Source organism: Saccopteryx leptura, chromosome 6, assembly GCF_036850995.1.
Source record: "Saccopteryx leptura isolate mSacLep1 chromosome 6, mSacLep1_pri_phased_curated, whole genome shotgun sequence".
In the NCBI taxonomy this organism is placed as follows: domain Eukaryota; kingdom Metazoa; phylum Chordata; class Mammalia; order Chiroptera; family Emballonuridae; genus Saccopteryx; species Saccopteryx leptura.
In genome coordinates, this window is record NC_089508.1 from 295,545 (window position 1) to 303,082 (window position 7,538).

Sequence of the window (7,538 nt, forward strand, 5' to 3'; positions counted from 1 at the left end):
AGTAAGAATCTAGACATTCCTGGTGGTCAGTGTTTAGCCATCAGAGTACCCTCAGGATCAGGACCTCTACTGCATTGCAGGAACTCATGGGCAGGTTACATTACTACGTACTGGAAGCTGTGTGTGAGAGTGTGAGTGTGTATATGTGTGTGTGCACATGATTACTTGTTTATAATAGTGTTGTGACTATGTATGCAATGTGTTTTGTGTGTGTACATATATGTTTTTATCTTTGCGCTGAGTCACTCAGAGCTCACAAAACACGGATATTCCCCCAAGTAAAAGAGAAAGAGGGCAAAGGAAAGCCCAGCCCCATAGAAACCCTGAATCCCTGCCTGTGGGCTGGGTGTCAGCCTGAGGACAAGAGTGTGTCATGGACACAGCATCCCATTTCCTCAAAGCCACCTTTGTGCCCATTTCTTAAAGATTTCCCAGCAGACATTTATTTACCACCAAATACTTAAACTTCCCTCCCCATGTGAGTTGTCTCCCTGCCCTACAGAGTCCACACCACAACCCACCTCCTCTCCTGGCTGCAGGGGGCTCAGAAGCCTCAGCTGCACCCTCATTGGGCCTCAGATCCTTATGGCATCCACATGTGTACATCTGAAGTTAATTTTTACATTGTCTCATGTTATTTTGGGACAAGTTAATTTGATTATTAGCCCAGCCAGATAGACTTTGAAAAGTTGGACAAAATTTCTCATTTTAGCTCTCATACCAGGCTAAGATTTGGGAAATTATCCCTTAAGATATATATGTCAAGTAACCTCATTGGCATTATTTACTAAATGATTCATTGATATATATGTGATTAAAAACCAGCATTGTTATTAACTTGTAGTTAGAATTGTTGGAAGTTTCCTGTGTATTGGCAGCTCTACCCTGAGGGCTCTGGGTCCTTTACAAATGTCCTGTGTGTTCTCTGTCACCTCCTCACCTCCCCTCAGTACATGATTCTCCAAGACCGTGTTTATGTTTCCTCCCCAGCTCTAACAGTTCTGCCCTCTGAGCAGTCCTCTTTTATTTAACTTATGACGAATATTGTAAACCAAGATATTGGTGCTGAAACCCTTGTTTGTATTGAGGGGTCACTGCTGTGGAACCTCCCAACTGACAGCCCCTAACACCAAAGACAAGGTGCACATGAATACCTTGCTAACAGAATGTCTAAGCTGCAGTCAGAACCGTCTGGTCTCAGAGACCTGGATATTGTGTATTTAGTCAGGAGGTTTCTAGAGAATTACTAGCTGAAAGTTTTATTAAGTTTTTACTTGACACGTTTATATGAAAGAGTTCTATGCCCCCCCCAAAAACAAAACAAAACAAAAGAGCTGTAACTTGAATAACCATCAGAGATATTCAGGGTTCTTTAATTAATTTCATACTTTTAAACAGTTTATAGGACAGAAACCCACATAAATACCTGATTTTATTGATCACAGTTTTCTGTAATTTTTATTAAATTTCTTTTGAGAAGGACACTTGTGATTGCAGTAATGTTCCAGAAACTTAATTTAAGATAATGTCACATGTCAACACCTTTAACTCAATCAACCTTAACTTGTCTTCAAGTTAATCGTGTCTTCAAATTCTGTCTCATAAGAGAACACACACGGTTCCAGCAGTAAGAATCTAGATATTCCTGGCCCTGGCCGGTTGGTCTAGTTGTACAGAGTTGGCCTGGCATGTGGGGTCCCAAGTTCGATTACCGGCCTGGAATGGCTCTGGTTGCAGAGGATCAATGCCTCAGAAGGGCCGAGCATAGCCCCCTGGTGGGCATGACGGGTGGATCCCAGTCGAGAAAATGTGGAAGTCTGATAGCCTGCCCCCTTCTCACTTCAGAAAATACAAAAAAAAAATAGTAATCTAGATATTCCTGAGGGTCAGTGTCTAGTCATCACACTACCATTAGGTTGAGGCCTCACCTGCACCAGAAGAACCCGGAGCCAGGTTTCTTTCCTGTGTATGCACTGTGACCAGGGAAAACTCTCCCACCACCCACCAGGTTCCTGACTGCTGTGGAAACAGGGGAATGTCTGAGATGCCTCAGAGGATGTGTGGTCTCAGCTCCTTTGAGAACTAGAGGTGATGAGGAAACGACGGGGACTCACAAGAGAATGCGGAGAGGAAGGGGAGGTTTTAATAGAGCTCACGCAGGTGAAAGACTTTAAACAGTTATTAAGAACCACGATGAACAAAGCAGACATGGGTGGTGTCGACGTTACAGTCTCAATGCAGCTATCAGAGTTTGAAGGCACGGATACGAGCATTCAAACTCTTTTTCCTCACCGTTGAAGAATTTCATAAAGATTTAATACCTTTGGAGAGAAGAAATTGAAGCTTACATTTTGCATTACTTTCTACATATTTGGTAGACTTGCAGCTCCTGTAATTGATGTCACCTTCCTATAAAATTGGCTCTTGCTCCCCATATATGGAAAAACAGCTGTGTTCTGTTCTGCAACTTTTACCCAATTAATTTACAAAAATGACTTACTGATTCTTATATAGTGTATATTTGTCTAGTTTCTTGAGAGCACACTCATGTCACATCTCAACAGTGACAGGTCTATACACTCCAGAAGTTTATGTCAGTTCCTCACACGTCCCAGTGAGCACGCTGGATGGAGCTGTGCTGGTGGCCATGTGGTCTCACCCCGTCTCTGTGGAGCTGCACACATTCCCTACCACATGGGACATGTTTACTGACAGTCTCTATTTAATGAGCCCTCCTTTTGTTTGATGATTGTAAGAATTTTCTCTGCTTTTATCAAATTGGACTGATGCATTTTAAATTGTAAAACTTTACCATTATTTGAATATTCAGCATTCAATGGGTAGTATGTTACTTTTTATTCACCAGTGATTTTGGATTAACAACACTTCTTCACAATGTCAGCATCCTTCTCAATCAGACACATAGATCCATAGTTTCACATTCTTTTTACACATTTCTTAGAATTGTGAGTCAAAGCACTGTTTCCCAGAAGAATGATCTATTCAGAAACTGTCTGAACAAACAATCATCCTTTTAAATATAAGTGAAAATGTATGAGAATTTTAATATGTAATCTATTCTATTAGTCCACTTTTTTGCTCAAAAAAATGAGGTCATTATTTATCTAATTGCCATGTGTTTCATAAGCCCCTGTTCCTAATGTACTTGGTGAGTGAGTTCAAGGAAAGAGAAGGAACCAGATGGACTCCAGAATGACAAGGGAAGTGACCTCAGTCCCTCTCCACTTATAAGGAGAAGGCGACCCCACATGCAAATTTCCCCTCAAGCTGCAGGGTAAATCCTCTCTGAGCTGTGGGCTCACAGCTCTCTCTTCACACAGGCCTGAGGTCTCTGGGGAAGCAGAGCTGTGGTCTAGAAGAAGATGAGACTGCTGAGTCTTCTCCTGTGCCTGGTGACAGTCCCCCAGGGTGAGTGTCTCAGATGCCAGACACGAGTCTATGGGAAGGTTGTGACTGCACGTGACTGACTGGAACTGATGCTTCTTGTCCCCAGGTGTCCTGTCCCAGGTGCAGCTGCAGCAGTCGGGTGCAGGACTGGTGAAGCCCTCGCAGACCCTGTCCCTCACCTGCAGTGTCTCTGGATTCTCTTTAACGAACACTGCTACTGCTATGTACTGGGTGCGCCAGGCTCCAGGAAAGGGGCTGGTGTGGGTCGGTGGTATGTGGGGTGACGGAACCACACATTATGAGCCAACGTTGACATCTCGACTCAGTGTCACGAGAGACACCTCCAAGAGCCAGGTTTATCTCTCACTGAGCAGCGTGAGCGCCGAGGACACGGCCGTGTATTACTGTGCCAGAGGCACAATGAGGAGAGCTCAGACACAAACCTTCCTGCAGGGACAGGAGGGCCGGGCTGCAGGGGGCGCTCAGGACACCAGGGGGCGCTCCGGACCCACGGAGCCCGAGACCAGCCCCAGGAGCAGGTGCAGAGGGAGGTGGGGAAGGAAGGGGCTTCCTGTGGGAGCAGGGTTTCCTCTCAAAGCTCCCAGCCTCATGCATGAACATTTCTTCCTTCTCTATGGCTCTATTTTTTCATATTCTCACTGCAGGCAAAAAAACAAAGAGGTAACGTCTGTTTGTAGATGGCAGATCATCAGGGACTGGGGACCTCACTGTCACCAAATCTGTATATATCCTGACATTCTTTATTCTCAAAGTTAATCACGATTTCCTTTGCTATTAAATAAAGCATGTATCTCTGTAATCCCGCTATACTGTTTGATCCAGAAGGGTAAATTCTTATTGTCATACAGAAATAGGATCAAATATATATAAAATGTTATTTGTGATAGAAGCTACAAACAGCCAAATGTCCTCCTCATTTGCAAATAAGCAAACAAATTTATCAATGACATTCTATTCAAAAAAATACAACAACAATCATTTATCAGGCAACCACAAGGGTGGATATCAATAATTACCCAGTGAATGAAGCCATCTCAGAGATGACAAACTGGATGTCCTGGGTGCTCATGCAGCCACCAGAGGACCACAGTGGTGTGGCTGGGCTTCCTCCCTTACTTGCTCACTACTAGGTGGAAAATTCCACGCCCTGCAGGGAGCACCTTCCCTCACTTTCAGCAGGGCCCTGAGGGATGGACGGCTCCACACACTGAAGTAAACACACACAGGCTCCAGGGATGGACCGTGTCCTCAGTCAGGGTCTGACACCTCTCCTGACAGCACCTGTCTCCTCCAGGTGCCTCCATCTTTGGTTCTCTCCTGTGAGCGCGCAGGACCCCGGGCAGCCGGCACTCCACTGATCCACGTCCTCTGCAATCGCCCTTCCCCACGTCCAGGATTCAGCTGCTCACACTCTGTTGCTAATGAATCCTAATTTAAATTCATATCATAAGTGGGATTATACAGTATTTTGCTTCCCGGTGATGGCTTTATTTCACAGAACTCAATGTATTTTAGGCTTTGGTGGAATATTTTCCTTTTTTAGGTTGAGTAATATTCTGTTCATTTCTGTCTGTGCTCTTGTTATCACTGTGTTCGTTTATGATGGAGTCTTTCTTTTAGTTTCCTTCATGCAGGTGCAGTCATTCACCTTTGTGACCCTGACATCTGCCTGCGTCTTCCTTTAAACTTGTCACTGAGTGATCTGAATTGTTTTAAATCCAGTGTTTCTTGATCCCAGCTCTTGTGTCTTACATGATTGTCATTTGTTTGTTTTTTTAGTTTTGTTTAGAAATTAAATGTAATGAGGTGACATTAGTAAATCAGAATACATAGGTGTCAGGTACACACTTCTATAGCATTTCCACTGTTGGTTGTGTTGTACGCTCATCAATGAAGGCCATTTGAAAGTCAGTCTATTAGTTCTAGCTCTTGGCTATTCCTCACAGTGCGTGGTGCATCTAGAATTACTAGAAAGGACAGGGTACAGGCTTCCTGTGTTGTTCATGTGTCATTACTTCACGCTTATACTTAATTAGCACTGCTGGTCCATGACCTGCCTGTAACCTCCTGCTAGACCATCACCGTGGGACTCCCTGTGAGTCAGTCAAGGCTGCTTCTGGAGGCTTTTGTTGCCATGGAGACCATAGTAGATGTTGGTTTCTGCTGTTGTCTCCGGAGATCCGTCCTTCCTGTGATCCCTTGTCTGTGTTCCTCCTGGGCCTGCAGTCTGCACCGTCTGTCCTCCCTGCAGACATCTCTCTGCTCCTGCTGCTCCAGCTCATCCCACTCTGTGTTCACAGGATGGTTGTTGGTGTGGTGGGGGCTGGGTGACCACTGCCTTATTTGGTGTGGCCCAGACTTGAGGAGAACTCTTGTGATCCCCTGAGTAGTAAAATATTTTCAAATGGTGTCAAAGCCAAGGTAGAGGCCAGACAGTGTCAGTTTTTGAACTACATTTGATTTCATATCTGACTCTTCTCCTGACAAACAGTGTGTGATCTCACACCCCAGACGTGTCCTTAATTCCTCTTCTTTGTCTTTAGTTCTTTTCCTTGCCTTTCCAGTTGCATTTTTTCTCCCTCAAATATAGGATCTGTATTCTGTAGTCTAAGAGCTGTGGATCAGTGACATTACCTGAAGCTCAGGTGTGTGACCTGCAGAACCTGGGAAAGGCTGGAGAGACTTCTCCCCCACCCTGCACGGCTCTCCCCTGCTGTCCTCGTGAGGACACATTAGGAACAACAAGTGACTATCAGTAGCAAAGGGGATGAGCTTGTTTAGTGAAAATGGAAACTGAAGTAGAGAAACCTTGTGCTGCTCAAACTGTCCCTGAGTCACCTCCTTCCCCCGTGTTTCTGGGAAGCCCTGGAGATGGGATCTTTATATAGTTTAAGCTCTGGGCACTGTTCACTGGGTTTCACTGGGAAAGTCCAAGGTCCATTGAAACAGCCATCAGGAAGGCCAGGCTCGACGTGTTGGGAGGAGCTGAAGCTGCTGTCCCCTTCGATTCCACCCCAGTCCCGTTCTGTGTGAATCAGTCCCACCAGAATATTTAGGATAAACTTCTGATTTTGATAGCATGGATGACAGATTTTAATAAAAATGGTAAAGTAGCTTTATATCAACAACTAGATTAGTGTTGACTGAATACAAGTGACGGTGGCCTAGCCCTGTTTCCATGTGGATCTGACTATGGCCTTGATTATTTTATACTTTATATATTTCTTAAGAAATATGCTCATATTACAAATACATTTTTCAAATGGTTGAGACAGTCTGGTTGTAATGAGAATAGCTTCAAAAATGAAGTATGTTGATATGAATGTTTAATTTGTCTTTGGAAAACAAGGTCCCACCCTGCTTGTGACGACACACACTGAGGGGCAGGAGGGACAGGAGAAGCCATCCATCCCCAGTGCAAGTCACACCCTGAGTGGAGGGAGAGGGAGGCAATGTAGAATGAGCATTCCTGAACAGCCCGCAGTAGAAGGAAGGTCCAGCCAGGCCAGCAGGGAGTCCCCAACCACAGTTGTCCATCAGAAGACCCCCAGTCTCTCAGCAGTGGACTGGTCATTGCGGGCTAGTCACAGGCCCCAGCAGGAGCCAGGGGACGGGTTTCAGAGAGCAGCCGCTGGGCACATGCTCCCTGTGCCCCTCTCCTGGGAGGAGTGAGGAGCTGTCTTGAGGCCCACACAGGATTTAGATTTTGTTGTTAGAAAATTTGGTTAAACGTGGTTGTCATAAAACACATATGAAATCAAACATATGGTCTGCAAACAAATAAGTCATTTCTCAGTGCCGGGGAATGTCTGTCATAATATTTCAATAACTATAAACTGAATATTACATAGGTTTGGGACTGCTCAAGTGTCCTCCTGTGGGAACAGTGAGCTCCATCTGGGTCTGTACTCCTCCTACTGGCACTGCTGCTCCCCTGACCCAGATCAAGTGCAGAGTGCTACCTTCATCACAGCTGGAAACAGATACACCACAGACTATAGATCCTGTGATAGAGAAACTTGTGCACGTGGTGCGTAGCTCTCCAACACTGAACACTCTATATAATAGGACTACATGCAAATATGTCACCTCTGCTTATTAAAACCAGC